Below are 16,284 nucleotides of genomic sequence, written 5' to 3'. Positions count from 1 at the left end.
TGCAAATGACTTAAATAAGTGGTGCTTGCGATATCATGGAGAGCTGAGGTAGAGTACACGGAAACCGAGAATTCGAAATTAAATCAATATTTATTAATCTTGATTGGATATTTATGCATTGCCTGTTAGTTAAATTGACTTTGTCCATGATAACCGCGGTCATTATGCCCTCATGCAAACTTATTTGAAGATAACTTTTCCTAAAAGTAGAAGGAACGATTTTGAGCAGTTCAAGAAATGTGCGTGCACCTGATTTGGCGTGCTCAACAGTAGAACCCCGCAAATTTAAATGCATACAAAGAAAAAAGGAAAAAAACACACCTGCAATATTGTTTGAGAGAAGCAAACCAAAGGGATCTGATATTGTAACAGCAAAATTTATGAAAACTCCCCCGAAACCCTAGGCGTAAGGCAGAAATTTAAATGCAGAGAGGCAATGGGGGAAACACACAAAGGTAGGTTATCTAAGCCCAACCCATGACCAAATGAAAAGCGGATTTGCCAACACAGGAGAGATGAAAACAAAGGGTCCACGTGTCGTTGTACGAGGGAATCAAAGGACGGAAAAATCGGCTGATAATTCTTGTCCCCGCCGCTGTTTACACCTTTTTTTTTCCATCAAGGAAAAGCCGCCCAGATTTTGTTTCTATGGACCATCATCGCCAATCCCTTCAACTGTACCTAGAGCAAAAGAGTCTTCTCACTAATGTACTATCGTAATCAACTTTAGCATGGTTGAGAATAGCATAAATAAGTGGATAGAAAAAGGAATACCTTCAACTTTAGCATGGTTGAGCATAGTATAAACAAGTGGCTATAAAAAAGGAAGATGGGAAGGATGAGGTAGGAATTTTAATAATGATTAAAAGATCATTAGTACTTACTGTAAGGAATGAAGGGTCGAAATTTTAATAATTTTCAAGTTTTTTTTTATGTCAATTTTCTTATTGTAATTCTTAACGGAGAAGCTAGCAACTTTGTGAAGTCTTATCTCTTCAAATAACTCATTCAGACTACCAACATCTAGATTGTTTTTATGTTGAGTGCGTATATCTTCATAAGAAGCACATTCAATGATAAAATGTCATTCTATTTCAACCACCCCTCTATTGCAAAAAATACAGGTTTTATCTTCCCACTCTTCTTTGGGGATTGTCCATCTATCTATCTTGCACCTAAGATGGCGTGAACCAATTCTCAGGTGCACAACTAAAAGTCTAGCCTTTCCCTTGACTACGACCCTCAAATAATCTTTTTCACCATGTATGTGGGGTTGAACTCTTTGACATAATGAGCTTTTTTTCAACCAATTTGTTTTGACCACATGGTAGTCCTAAAAAAAATTTTAAAATGTTTTGTTTTTTTTTCTTTTCATAGTGTTGGGGCATTCATGCAATTTAATGTCCCATTTACTCATCCACTTGTTGTTTTCTTTCATCTAAGACTTCTTTCTTCAGTCTAATTCCTCTTCCACAACCATTTTGAGTCAGTGATGTCTATCTATGTTTTCAACTTTTTTCAAGTAACTTATTAGAAAAATTATCATTGATACCTCTATCGGAAACATTCCTACTTCAACCAAAAGAATCTCATATGGAACCATTGATATGACTTTGAGACTGCTAGCAATTAGATGATATTGAATTCTTTCTACCTGCCTCCACTTATGGTTTGGTATGTCATTCCCTCAAACCTGACAACCATAGAGGACAATCGGTATGGCAACAAACCAAAAAAAGGTTTTCTTAGTTTTCCAATGACAACTCTACTTTCTTGTTGTAGTGTCCCTCCTTGATACACTTTTCTCTTGATGCATTGATAGACATTTATGGACTTGTTTAGATACATTTATGATACTCTTGGTAGATGCTTATGGTTTTGTTTATGGTGATAGACATTTCATGTGGACAAATGATACATTATGTTTTATGTGGATGATGATATACTCAGGACTATGTTGATGTTGGGATTTATGATTTGCTATTTGTGCATATTCATATACATGTTGTGGTTTATATTTATTTGTGATATTATTAATGATGATGTGTCATTATGATGTATTGTTACTATATACGTGGAAGGGACGATGGCATACTACTCATTGTGAGTAGGGTGTGACGTTGTGATTCATTTTTCACCTATGTGTTTACTCCATGAATGTATATATATGTTTATATGTTGTGCATAGACGTTTGGTGTTATGCAGGATGCAAGTACCAGACATCGACTCCACCTGGCTTCACAGGTCTGAGCATGTATTTAATCCCAATGGCAAGTTGATCGGAGAAAGATATAATGTCTTATCACATTCTAGGCCTAGTTGATACCTTGTCAGTTTTAGTATTTTGGTTATGTTGCCTTGTAGGAGTTATAGGGTATTTTATTTTAATTAATTATTATGTTGGGTTAATTTTATTAAATTGTGACGATTAATTAATTAGTAATTTAATTTAGCTTTTATTTTTGTGTAATTAATAAATAATGTTTATTGCAAGTTTATTTTAAATATTTATTTTGAGTTTAATATATTATGCTAATAATTTTTTTATGGAATTATATTATTGGAGCTTTTATATTTAATTGGGAATTTAATTGTTAAATATTCTTTTATTTTATTTGTTTTATTGGCTAATTGGGAGTTTAATTTAGTAATTATTATTTTTAACTATTTTCTCTTTGTTTTCAAAGGTGGAAGTGGACTGAGCTTTATGTTTTGCATTGAAGTTGCTAATTGAGCTTTTGTGCATGAAGCAAGCTAATTTTTAGGATTTTTGCATATGTTTTAATTAGGGTTTTTTGGAGAATTTTTGGAGAGATTTGCGTTATTGTTGAATGGGTTGAAATTTTGAGGAGGCTATGATATTTTCTGGAGAAATATTTTGGTGGTTTTAGGTTTTTGAAAGAGGAATTGCTTTTGGATTTCGAAGTTTTATGTGGGATTGTTCATTGTGGATTGCGTGTTTGGAATTCTTCATTGCTGTTGTGATTACGTGGGAAAATGATTGGATGGATTGTATCTGGGTGTTGTTTTTTGGGATTTTGGTTGTGTTTCAACTTTCTTCTATATTTTGACCATTCATCTTGTTTCCAGGTTGGTGATTTCCTCATTCCTAATTCATATTTTGATTTTGAAAGGAAAAGATTGTCTGCTTCGTGTTTGAGATAGTTTTCTATGAATTTGGAAAAAGTTTTATATTTTATTATTTGTATCCAATTTGTTGGGTGATAAGAATTTTGGTCTTTTGATCCTAGTTGAGAAATCATTCTTGTGAGTGTATTTACTATATAGAAATGTTTTGATTTTGTTGCGAAATTATCTTGTGAAAGTAAATTATGTTTTTGGGATTTGGTTCTTGTCAAGAAATTGTTTTCAAGGATGAGTTTTTCGTTTGGAGTTATTTGTTTTTCTTCTGAATGAAAGACATCTCTTCCTGGATTGTTTTTTATTATGTCGGACCTTATTTGAGCTTTATGGAGTTTGTTTATGAATTTTATTTATGTTTCGTTTCGTATTTTACTACTTTTTCATATGCACTAAAAGAATTAGCGTATGTGCTAAAAGAATTAACATATGCGCTAAAAGAAGTGACATATGCACTATTCTAAGTCACATATGCACTAATATGGGGTCGCAAATGTGCTAGAAGAATTAATAAATGTGTAAATGCACGACAAGAATATGCAAATGCACTAAGAGAGTTTTCAAATGCGTGATTATGGTTATTTTTTACTTGTTTTACTTGTTTTCAAAATTTTCTTTCATCTGAGTCAAACCAAAGACTAGTTTTCAAATTTGTGTTTCCCTGTGATGGATTTCCAGAGTTGTTTAATTGAATTTATGGAGGATTTATGTGGTATTCTTGTAGTTGCATAAAATGTGCTCTATTGAAAATTGTTTATGAATTTGTTTGTTGCAATGGTTCAAATTATTACATGGAACCAATTGATTATGCATTGCTATATGAATTTGAGATATATTTGTGATTCATGATTTGTATTTGATCTTAGACCTAAGGAACATATGAAGGGGAGTGGCTTCCAAGTGAGTGTCAAGGCCTATAAGTGGCTGCCAGGAGATCTCATTAGGAGTTTTATGTAAGCAAGTGATAACCTTAATAAATTTACTTAGGAGTTTGGGTAGTTTTCACATTACAAGATTATTGTGGTGGCCCACTCAAGTGCTAGTTCGGACTTAGGGTGAGATTGGGATGGCCTTGTTGACATGATTGTACTCCCTTGTCTTCACGAGAGGTAGAGTTGGTTTCGCATGGGTGTCACTTGGAGTCGGGATCAAGAGAGACTATCAGGATAACCTTGACGATGGCATGTGATCACACTTTCCCCTATGCGTGTCCTCGGTCTCAACCTTTGTTTAATGGAAGTCTCTAGTTGGTCTTTGGTATTAGTCCTTGTTTTATGGTTAAGCCTGTGTCTTGTTTGATAACCTTTGTTTATGTTATCTTGTTGTGTTTCTTTGGGAGATAGGTGTCAGTATAAGCTTAGTGTGTGTAGAGCCTTATATCATTCTCTAGAGCACGAGGGTGGTTCCTTTTGGTTCCACATAAACGGGTGGTTGATGCCTTCTTCCATTGGGATTTTCTTAGTTGGATGTTTGTATGCGTAATGGATGCTACTACTTATCTTCAATTCTTGTACTATGGATTCTTGGAGCAATTGTATATCATCATTTCCCATTTGAAGCAAATAATGTATAATTATAATGATCACCTGTACATGATGTAATATATATTGTTATGATGACTTATGTAATGTTGGTTAAAAGATGTGATTACTAGTGTTGTTAGTTTAGGATCATTTGATGAACTAATATTAAATGGACTCATTGTGCTAGAAGTGTTTAATGGAATCTTATAGGATTACCTTTCTATGTTATATGTGATGAAAAGAATATTGGTATATATGGAAAGAATGAATCATTGTTAGTTGTTCTATAGTTCCTTGTTGATGTTGTAGTCAAGTAATGATGCTATGATACCCTAGAGAATAATGTTAAGAATATTTATCTGTTTATATGATCATTCCACTTGTGCACTTTAGTTATGTGTTATGTTTAATCTGTGTATTTATTTCATGATATGTTAATGTAGTTTAAAGTGTCATTATTACTTTATAAAAAAAATTATGACTACTTTTCTAGATTATATGTTTAGTTTCTCTAGGGTTTTTGTAGCGGGCATTACAATTGCACTTATTCTACAAAAGGTTACATGATCTCCAATGTCCTTGAATCATTTTTGTTCTACATGTCTCCTAACTGAGTTTGGTGTTCAATTCCCAGATGCTTGTATTCTTCCACTATCTCCAATGAGCTCTCCTCAAAGATGTAACTAACCTACTGCTTCTTACACCCTAACTTCTTGGAAAATAAGCTCTAAAGCCTTCAAATGATCTCTCAAACCTTGGGTAGTTTTAGCAATTAGAATAAAATAATCTACATATAAAAGTAACTTCACCACATAACCAACAAGTTGAATACCCTCCTCATTAGTATTGTTTAACCATTCTTCAAGCTTGTCAATATATAAAGCAAACAATGTGGGCAATAGAGGGAAACAATGTTTGACACCAATGTCACTATCAAAGCATTCTATCATTCTTGGTTTTGATTTTACCTCTAACTTGCTCATAGATTTTATGCTCTATTGCCCTAAGTTTATTAAGAATACCAAGTTCCTTCATTTTGATCCATGGTATGTTTGTAGGGACAATGTCGAAGGCTTTTTCGAAATCAACGAAACAAAAAAAAGCTTCACCCCCTCAAGTGTCTCATACCTTTTCAATAAAGTATCTAAGAGTGATGCAGTGATCAATGGTAGAATACCTTAGTTTGAAGCCAACTTGCCCTTTTGCTATTTTCCCCTCTTTTCATCCCAACTATTGATTATGTGTTCTATCACACCCCCACAAAGCTTTCCAAGAATAGGATTGATTATGATAGTATGATAATTAGAAGGATTAATAATATCTCCACTTTTTGTGAAGAGGAATAACCACACTAGTTGTCCACTCATCCGAAAAGCCACTTTCACTGAACATTGTCAAATATTTTTGTCATGTGAGGATCCAAGCACTCGTTTCCCCATTTTAAGAATTCAACTTGTAGCTTATCAATATCTTGAGCTTTGCCATTGGCAAGGTTTTTAATTCCTTGTTTGATACCCTCCACAAAGAAGACCTCATTTAATGGACTAGTTTTGGGAGGCTTTGCTTTCTTATGTGCATATTCATAAAGGGGTCTTGCATAATCCAGTCAATGATGATCCATGATATTGTTTTGTATTCGTTTTCTCCTTTTATGTAGGTCTCTCCAAAATATTTTGGGGTTGTGTTTACCATAGAAATCAACTTTTTCCTTCTTGAAATCAAATAGCTTTCTTTTTAATATTTTATCAATTTCTCATATTTTATTTTGATTTATTTGTTTGATTCATTCTCTTTGATAGATCTCTTTGTAGCTTTGAATTCCTCATCATACCAAGAATTACTTGGAAATGTGTTTAAGGCTCCCCTCTCAAGTCAAGATCTCTTTCATACATTCAACGCCTTATGAATTAAGGGGATCAACATGCTACTACAAATATATTCATTTCCTTCATTTTTTTATTTTATGTCATGTTACTTTTTGCCATTTGAAGATAATGTTCAAGTGCAACAATAAATAATTCATAAATTTCATGATTCGTGAGAATATTGCCTTGTGCATAGGCTTGTTGGATATTCTCTTCTTGTAAACTACTAGAATAGATGTCAAACTTAACTAAAAGAGGCATATGATCATATTTTAATTCAATAGGACAACTTTCAACATTGAACTCTAGCAACCTATACGTAGAATTTTGGGAACATATCACATAATCCACCACACTTTGTCCATTGTAATTTTTACAAGTACTACCACCAGATCTTGGCCAAATTTTCACACCATTATAGATAACCAAATCGTAAAAGCTACATATACCGAGTAATTCCATTCCAAAGTGTGACACACTTCCCTTACAAAGTGTGACACACTTCCCTTACAAAGTGTGACACACTTCCCTTACCATCTTATGAGGTCCTTTCTTGAATTTTCATTCCATTTTCTTTTAATCATAGAGGATTGATGTCCCCACCTTCTTTGTTATGACTGATCATTAGTTGTCCTTGCATTAAAATCCTTCATTAGAATGATATCTCTTAAAGTTTTGAAAACAAAAATATCCTTTTTAGTGACACATAAGTGTTTCCACTATCTAGATTTCTCTTCTAAAATCTTGAGATTTTTGGAGCAAATTAACATGTAGCCATTTTAATTGTTACCTCGTTGTTTTTTATTTTTAGCCATACAAACTACCTGTTTGGGTCCCTTTTTTCACTTTTATTATTCTATCCCATGTTTCTCTTATTGGGACCATAATGTCTCCATGCCCTTAACCTATTTTATTGTACCCTTCGAAGTCTATAACTTTACAACTATCATGTTCACTTGTTTCTGTAACAATAATAATGGCTTTGCCTTCTACTACGGGCCTCGACCTCGGTCTTGTCCTCCATGGGTAAGCTCTACGAAATTTCAACTTCCTATATATAAAAACTCTCATGGAGTCCTGAACTCTTATTTCTTAAGTGCTAGACACTTGCTAATTTGAGATTTTCTATTTTTAGCCATGCCTACTTTCCTATATATCTCTTGTTGATTTTGCTTTCTCCCACTCCTTCCTTCATTCTTATTATACAAATGTCAAGTCTACTTCCTAAGAAATATAAATGCCTCTAAGCAACTCCCTATTCTTTAAGATCACATTCTTGTCCTCCATGTTTCTTAGAACAACTCTTACATGCCTATTCTTACCTCCTCCTATTTTTGTTTTGATCTTGTTTGTTTGTAGGATACAACCTGTCCATTTGAGCTTGTCTTTGAGAAAGTCTCTTACTAGAAGATCAGTTCCTCCTTTTCACCAAAGTCCTTCAAACCTTTTATGATGATATTTACAACTTTTTCCTTCTTATAATTTTATTCTCTTATTTTCCTCTTCATTTGTTTCTCTATATTTTCTTTTTCTCTATTAAAGGTCCATTTACAAATTGTGCCCAAGATATGGCTTCTTCTACTTGATTTCTTAATTTTTTCTCTTGTTTCCATGTGTTGCAATGTCTGACTGAATTTCTTATAGCTACATTGTGTCACTTAACTTCATTCTCCCTACAATAGATTTTTTTTTCTATTGCTTTTGTTTGTTCTAATTCTTTCTTTATAATGATAATCTCATGTCGTCTCTTTCCATTTTGACTTGAAAACTTAATACTTGGTCTTTGAGCACCTTGTTTTCCCTTTCAAGGTTCTAGCTAACTTCTATTATTTCTTTTAAACTGGAATATTTATTTTCATCCTTTGCTTCTATATATTCAATCATCCTTTTCATGTTCATGAGCTCATTTAAATAGTTATGATGACCATAGTAGAGGGGTAGACGTGGGGTTGTAGGAGTCTTCATTTTCTCTAAATCCTTCTACTTTTCCCCCTTTGTCTACTATGAAACTTTTTATTTTTCTTTGATTAGATCTAGATCTCTCTTGAAGTGGGAAAACCTCTTTTGTTTTACATTTGACCTCCCTTTGTTTTGATTGATCACTTACTAAGTTGATCATTTTAACAATGACAATTACATTATTTCTTGCAGTTTTTGGTAGAATCATAATGAGTTTTTTTTGTCCCTTGATACTTCCCCCTTTTTTGGATTTGCCTACACCTTAAGATTCTCTTATACAGACTTGCATTCACAAATAATAACTTCTCATTTGTGTCACCAACATTAGTTTGGTGCCTTCTTGTCTAGAGTGAGCTCTAAGGCCCAACTATATTTTCCACTCGATTGCTAGAATATGGGTTTGCTAGCCCTTTCAAAATTTGGATAGTATGATTTTAGGGGATATTTAAATCCTCCTAAAAATTCTTCTTAACCAAGAATCAATTAATTGCATTTGATAGTTGTCAAAAGGTTGATAGCAGCCCAGTGAAAAATTCACCAACCTTATGGTTTTTGGTTGTAAATTTTCCATTTAAAAAGATGTTTTTTTCTATCATTGGTTCGTTAGTTTCAATGCCCCTAATGGCTTGGTATTTTTTCTTAACCATGTTTTCAAACCCCCATTTCTGTTACATGTGTCAAATTTTCATAGACTTTAAGTGTTTGAAGATGTGGTACAAGAACAAAGAGGTTTGTGCCAACAAGGAGAGATGGAAAAGAGACGATGTGGGGCTAAAATGTTTCCTATAAAAAGGAGTGTGTAGCCCACAATGTTGGAGATGTTACTACTTTGAGCTCTTCTTTCACTTAGTTGCCACGATGTGTTTGGACCCATGAGAGTAAATTGTTCCTACTCAAAGTACTCAATAACACACCATGGTATCATTTTAATATAAAAAAAATAAAAATAAAAATTAATGTGTACAAGGCTAAAAATAGTCTATGAGACACTCAACCTACTCAAATTGATTTGTGTATTTTAATCTTTTTATTGTTCAAGGTGCTGATGAGAACCCCCAGCTTCTTAATAATCTCCTTATTGAATAGAAAAAATTAAGAACCACCTATCAAGATATTTACATATTTGTCCATATTCCACACTCCAAAATGAAATGTTTTTTATGATTTCGTTGCCCTAGAAGTGAAAAAATTACACATCCTTTCTTCCCAAACTTCTTTTGACCTCTTCCACCATCCTCTTTCACAACAATGTTGATGAGAATTATTTCTTAACTAAGCTATAAGGATTTTGGCTCTCCATAGAATATTAGCCCCTATGTACACTTTTTTATGGTGATCATTTGTGGGATTGAACTCCTCAATACAATAATTATTCTTTCTCCAAATCACTTTACTCCCACATATGCTCGTGGAACTTATCTATTTACTATTTATGGTGTACACATTCATTCATCCATCATTTGTTAATTTATTGCATCCAAGTCTTCTTTCTTTCACACATGATGTCATTGAAAAAAACTTTAGGCCATTTATCTTCTTCCATTTGCTCAATTCTCTTTAAATATCTTATGAGATGCACCATAGAAATTGCTTCAATAGGAGAATCCCCTATTTCACTCAACATGATATCATAGGGGACTAAACTTTTAAATTTGAACTTTCTTGTAATCAAGCATTTTTTAATTTTCTTAAACTACTTCCACATTGAGTCTAAATACTACTAGGCCACAATTGACACCCATGGAGTATAACCAAAATCACTAAAATACCAAAAATAGTATGGATGGTTTTCCAATCTCATAGATATTTCATTCTGCATCTATTTTGAAGAGCATAAAATGCTTTCAAACCTCCTAAAGTTCTCCTTTTTCTACAACCTTCCCAACTTAGATTTTTGTTGAAGTCAATCTTGAGATATTTGTATTTTGTAACTCCTTCAAGAATACTACCTTAAAAATAGAACTTAAGCTTGCACTGCTTTCTTCTAGTAGAGAAAATCGTGTCTTTGGTCTTATTGATATTGATTTGTGTCCCCACCACTCTACAAATCCTAGATTCAATTTAGTAATTAGAACGAGGTCATCCACATAAAAATAAACCTTATCACAAAATCACCCAAGCAAACACCATTGCCACCTTGCAAATTTTAAGCTCTCTTCAAATTTTTAATATACAAGCCACAAAAAGTAGGGGATAGGGGGCACCATTGTTTAACCCCAATATCACCTTAAAAAAAATTAAATGTGAGTCGAAATTCTAATTTTGACTCGAACCTCTTCATAAATCCTATGGATTGTTGCTCTAAGATGTATAAGAATCCCAACTTCTTCTATTTGTAATGGTGAAAAATTAGGGTTTCCACCATAGAAGGATGAAAACCACTAGTTTTATGACCTAAGACCATTACATTGGGGAAAGGCAGGAATTAGATAGATCTAAACCTAAGAGGTTTGAATGTTGATCTAATCCAAGGGGTTGCTAGAATGTGCCCTCTTCTTTCCCTTAGATTGAATTGAATTATTGAATTTGCTAAAATCAGGGTAAATGTGCTGGAAATTGATGTAAAAATGCATAAATAGTAAGCTACAGTCATCAGATCAAGCCATGAACATGGATATGAGGATTCAAACCTATTCCCAGAAGGAGCTCCTGATTTGTCAGGATCAGAGCGACACTTATTTTGGTCCTCCTAACTTTTCACACTCCAATGGGGGATCAATTTGTCTCTACAAATAAAGTTTATCCTGAATATTATAGCTTCGCACCTATTCCTCCATGCACTAAGGAAGGGAAATGGGTTTTGAATAGGGGTTTGCCTTAGGTCAAACCCTGGTTTTGGAATTAACCATGAAATAGAAATGAAATTTGACTTAATTGTGTAGACATCTAAAACTTGCACAACTAATTAAATGAATTTATATTTGTTTGATTACCCTAATTTGCCTATTGACTAAACTAAGGTTTAATCAATATCCCTTTTCTTCTAATCAACTATTAATCAAATTAAAGATTTAATTAATTCCCCCTTTCTTCTATTTAAGCCATTTTAATTAAATTCAACATTTAATTAAATATCCCCTTTTAGTCATTTTGATTAAATTCAACATTTAATTAAATATCCTCTTCTAGCCATTTTAATTAAATTCAATAGTTAATTGAATATCCCCTTCTAGCCATTTTAATCAAATTCAACATTTAATTAAAATCCCCTTTCCATTTTAATTAAATTCAACATTTAATTAAAATCCCCTTTCCCGTTTAATTAAATTTACATTTAATTAAAAACCCCTATTTCCCTCACCCCATTTGCATTTTACAACATATGCAAGTTGCATCTCCTTTTGGCTAAAATAAATCTTATTTTCCTCCACCTACTTGCATTTTCCTACAAATGCAAGTTGCACCGCAATTTTAAATAAATAAATTATTTATTTGAAATCCTATTTATCCCCACCCACTTGAAACCTTTAATGGCTTCCCTTAAAATCTTCAAACCTTTAATGGCTTCCTTCTAGAGTCTTCACAAACCTTTAATGGTTTTCCTTAAAGTCTTCTTAAGCCTTTAATGGTTTCCTTGAAAGTCTTCAAGTATTTAATGCTTTATCCCCGTTTTTCTCATTTAAGTAAATTAAGATTTATTTAAATAAAATCCAAAATTCACATTCATTTAAATAAATTAATATTTATTTAAATATCTACCCAAATGCAAGTTGCATTCATTTTAGTTGAAATAAATCTTTTTATTTTAATTAACTCATCTAGCAGCATCTAATCTTAATCATCTAGTCTTGCATCTTGCCTCCTATCTTCATCCATCATCTCATCTTAGCTAAGATCTTAGTTGCATCTATTTTGATCTTAGCACATCACTAAAATCTCGTTCTCTAGGTTGTCATCTAATTCATCAAGTGCTCTTCCAAGTGAGGGTCACCTTGAATCTTAAAGATCTTTAGAGATAGAGGACAATGAGGCGATTTTAAGAGTTTTAAATCCACTAACTTGTGTATGATTTCTAACTCTAATGCAATGCTTCATTGGTGTGTTTGAAGTGTTTTTCTTCTTGCGGGTTGAAAACCGCATTTTTGGCATACATTAATTAGCGCCCACCGTGGGGCAACCCACAAATTTTTAATAAATTTTCTGCAGGTTCATGCCCAGATATTCTAGTGCATATGTGGACCTTTCTAATATAATATGTCTTACTTTCTCTTAAAACATGGAATCATCATAATAGCGCATACCTGCTCCAGAGTAGCACTTTTGTAATAGGAAGAGAGCTAATTTTTGTAACATAAGGAAATTTCAGGCTTGTAAAGCCCACCATATGAACTAACTTTTTGAGAGGTTTTTGCAGGTCTAATATTTCGTTGCAGGTTCCAAGGAGTTAAAGTAAATTTTGATCTTTTCTCAAAATTTTCTTTTACAAAGGTATTTAAAAAAAGAACTGACTTTTATTTTGCAAGGACCTAAAAAGAACCTTATCATTTATTTGGTGTTTAAAACAAGACATCACTTTCTATTTTGCAAAAGGTTAAAGAGAACTACAAACAAACCTTTATTTTTGCAAAGTTAAAAAGGAGCTCACTTTCATTTTGTTGCAAACTAAAAATAACCTCATCGTTTCTTTGGTGTTTAAAACAAGACCTCACTTTCTATTTTGCAAAAGGTTAAAAAGAACTTCAAACAAACTTCTTTTTTTTTTTGCAAAGTTAAAAAGGATCTCACTTTCATTTTGGTGCAAACTAAAAAGAACCTCATTTTCTTTGGTACAAAATAAAAAGAACCTCATTGATGTTTGGTTACACGATTTTCATTTTGTTGACCAAATAAATGATTTTATTTTGTTGACTAGGTTTATTTTCCAAAGTTTTGAAACACACATTCTGCTATAAAGGGCTAAAAAGAACACCATGCTTGTTTGGAGCAACATCTTCAATTATAAGTTAGGAAATCATTGCTTTGAGGGTTAAAAAGAATCATTGTTTTCTTTATTTTGAGTGGTAGGTATATGCTCTCCCCTTACTTGGGTGATCAAAAAGCCAAACCCACTCTTTTATGCTTTTTTTTTTTACTTCAAGCAATTAAATCCTTTAGAGGGTCTGCCTTCCCAAAGCCTTGAGGGGGCTAGTGAGAAGGGTACAAGCTGAGTGGGCAACGACTTTATTGTCAAGTATTCTAACCCACTATAATCAAATGTGGAGGCTGATGAAAATCTCCTCCAACTGTTTTGATCAGTGATTAGCTTTCCCTCAGTATTTTTAAGATACGTAAAGCCTTTGTTCTTAAGGTTGGGAAGCCTCTCGAAGGAGTTTATCACTGAAGACTGAACGAAAGCCTGATTACAAACCATAGAAGTAGAAACTATGAGCCGAGTCAGTTGCCATACATTGGCAATATCATAGTGCAGGGGTGGGGAAGAATCTACCCCCAAGATTACACACCATATATCTCCCGAGATAACGACCCAATTGTGAAACAATTCACTTTGGGTTAATTTCTAGAAAAAGGCAAAAAAAAATGAGCGCCCTCTAGGGGGTGACAAGGTTGTTTGAGCTGATGGAGTATCAAGACTAGTGGGATATGATATTGTTGATGACCCTTGAATAAAGAGTCTATCTGATGTGTCTTCTGTTATGAATCAAACCAGTGAAAACATCGGGGATTTGAAAACATCCTCACAAGAACATACACTCGATGTTTAGCATAGGGATGGCCATTGTTTTCATGTGTGCTATGTTTTCTTGTCATGAACATTGAAACATTTTGCAAGTTACAAATTAACCAATACAACAATCAGTTAAAAAAAAAGAGCAAAGAACAACCTTAGAGAGAAGAGAATTTCCAAATCCAACTAACATCTTTAGGAAGAAGTATCAAATCTTCAACTACCTTGAGAAAAAATTTCATTCAACAAGATTAAGGAGTATCAAATAAAGTGATCAAAGGTTCCACCATCCAACAAATCTTATCAAAGCAATACCTAGTTAGGTTCTCAAGTTGTCAAATTAAGTTTCTACATCGTGAAACTTGACTCATATCATTTGACACACTTTGTCATGGGGGTGAATCAAACTAAACCTCTACTTGACAAGTAAGCTTAAGTTTCAAAACAAAGTATCCATATTCAACATCAATAATCAACATTGATCATTTTGTATGACCACTCCCCATATTTTGAGAAGAAGAAGTCTTCATCAAAAGCTCGAGTTGAAGAAGCAACAACTTAGTCCTAGGACCCTTATCAAGAGGAGAAAATTTCACTATATCAATCGCCAACTCTTTCTCTCACATAGAGTATTTTTGCGTCATATGCGCTTATATCTTCAAGGCAAAACCAACGAATTTCACAAGGAGCCTTTGAGAAGAAGGGCTTACATTCAAAAAGCAACATTCAATCAATGCATTATTAGTGGAGGAAAGATTAATCCTGCCTTGTTTCCAAAGTTTCTTATCAGTCACAACGAAGCTCAACCTGAGCCACCAACTCCGCCAAGAACCCTGATAGAAGAAGGTGAATTCACTACTATAGAGATATATTGATGCCCATTGTCACTCGATCTCAGATAAATAAGGAGAAAGAATCACAACCAGAATCAAGCATGAGTCATAGGGAGTCCAACCCTTTTGAAGAGTATACAAATATGGGGGAAACAGAGATCACTGAAGAGCTTCTCCAAGAATGTCAAGAGAATGTCGCATTCCAAAAACTTGTGGAAAGACTTATAGAATCGGATAAGCAAAAATATCTCCTCATGCTAACTAGTAAATGAGTCAATATTCATGCAGATTTTAACATAAAAAATTTAAGGAATACTGATGAGGGAATTTCACGAACGAGGGAAAGAACCTATACTTACATTACCCATAATCAAGAACATCTGAGAGGAGAGAAAACACATGATCTATAAAACACACACAATCAAGATCACACCCATGAACAAGATAACACTCATGAACAAGACAATACCCGTGACCGTGACAATTTTAATGAACGAGGGGAAGCTCACTATTGAAGGACCAATGCACCCCTAGCTATTCTTACGCAACAACTCCAAACACTTCAACGACAAATGCAAGACATGCAACAAGGGACCACGATAAGATACTCATTGGAGGATATTTGTCCTTATCCTTTTGATAGGAGATTAAACATGGTACCTTTCCATCCAAATCCAGATATACCCAAGTATGACAAATATGATGGTCAAAGTGACCCCTTGATCACGTCCAGGAATTTTGTACTATGAGCTTGGATTTCGCTCACAACAACACATACCTGATGAGACTATTCCTAATAAGTTTGGGAGGGAAAAAAATGGAGTGGTTGCCAAAACTCACACCTCCCATCAGGTCATTTGATGAGTTGGTGAATAAATTCATAACACAATACTCCTATAATATCCAACACGCGATCACCATGCTTGATGTGTGCAATATGAAGCAAAGGAACAATGAAACATTCATTGTGTTTCTACAACAATGGAGGTGCATGGTCTCAAGGTACCCACGAGATTTACCTAAAAAGGAAAAGATGGAGATCTTCATAGACAATCTAAATAGTGAGATGAGTATCAACTCAAACTACAATGTATACCATCTCTTGCAAAATTAATAGAGAATGGTATCCAAGTAGAGGAAGGTTCCATCAAGAAAGGAACCTTTAAGTTCTTCAAGGAAGGTGTTAGTTCGTCAAACAATAACACCTTTAACAATCAAAACAATAACAACAACTCAAACAAGTCCAAATTTTAGACTAGAAACAAAAATGTTAATGATGGGGTAATCGATGCCAACA

The 16,284-nt window shown here is 33.7% G+C and overlaps 1 protein-coding gene across 1 annotated transcript in view; it reads right to left on the bottom strand.

Moving 5' to 3' along the window:
• LOC131063379 (long chain acyl-CoA synthetase 9, chloroplastic) overlaps positions 1 to 773 on the bottom strand; it is a 79,355-nt gene extending 78,582 nt beyond the window's left edge. The window contains exon 1 of the mRNA XM_057997180.2: positions 322 to 773. The gene's annotated coding sequence lies outside the window, so the exon portion shown is untranslated. The remainder of the gene's footprint in view (positions 1 to 321) is intronic.
• Positions 774 to 16,284: the final 15,511 nt, after the last annotated feature.

Source organism: Cryptomeria japonica, chromosome 10 (genome assembly GCF_030272615.1).
Source record: "Cryptomeria japonica chromosome 10, Sugi_1.0, whole genome shotgun sequence".
Classification (NCBI taxonomy): Eukaryota; Viridiplantae; Streptophyta; class Pinopsida; order Cupressales; family Cupressaceae; genus Cryptomeria; species Cryptomeria japonica.
The sequence above is the reverse complement of the archived record's forward strand: the minus strand, read 5'-3'. Positions and strand labels throughout refer to the sequence as shown.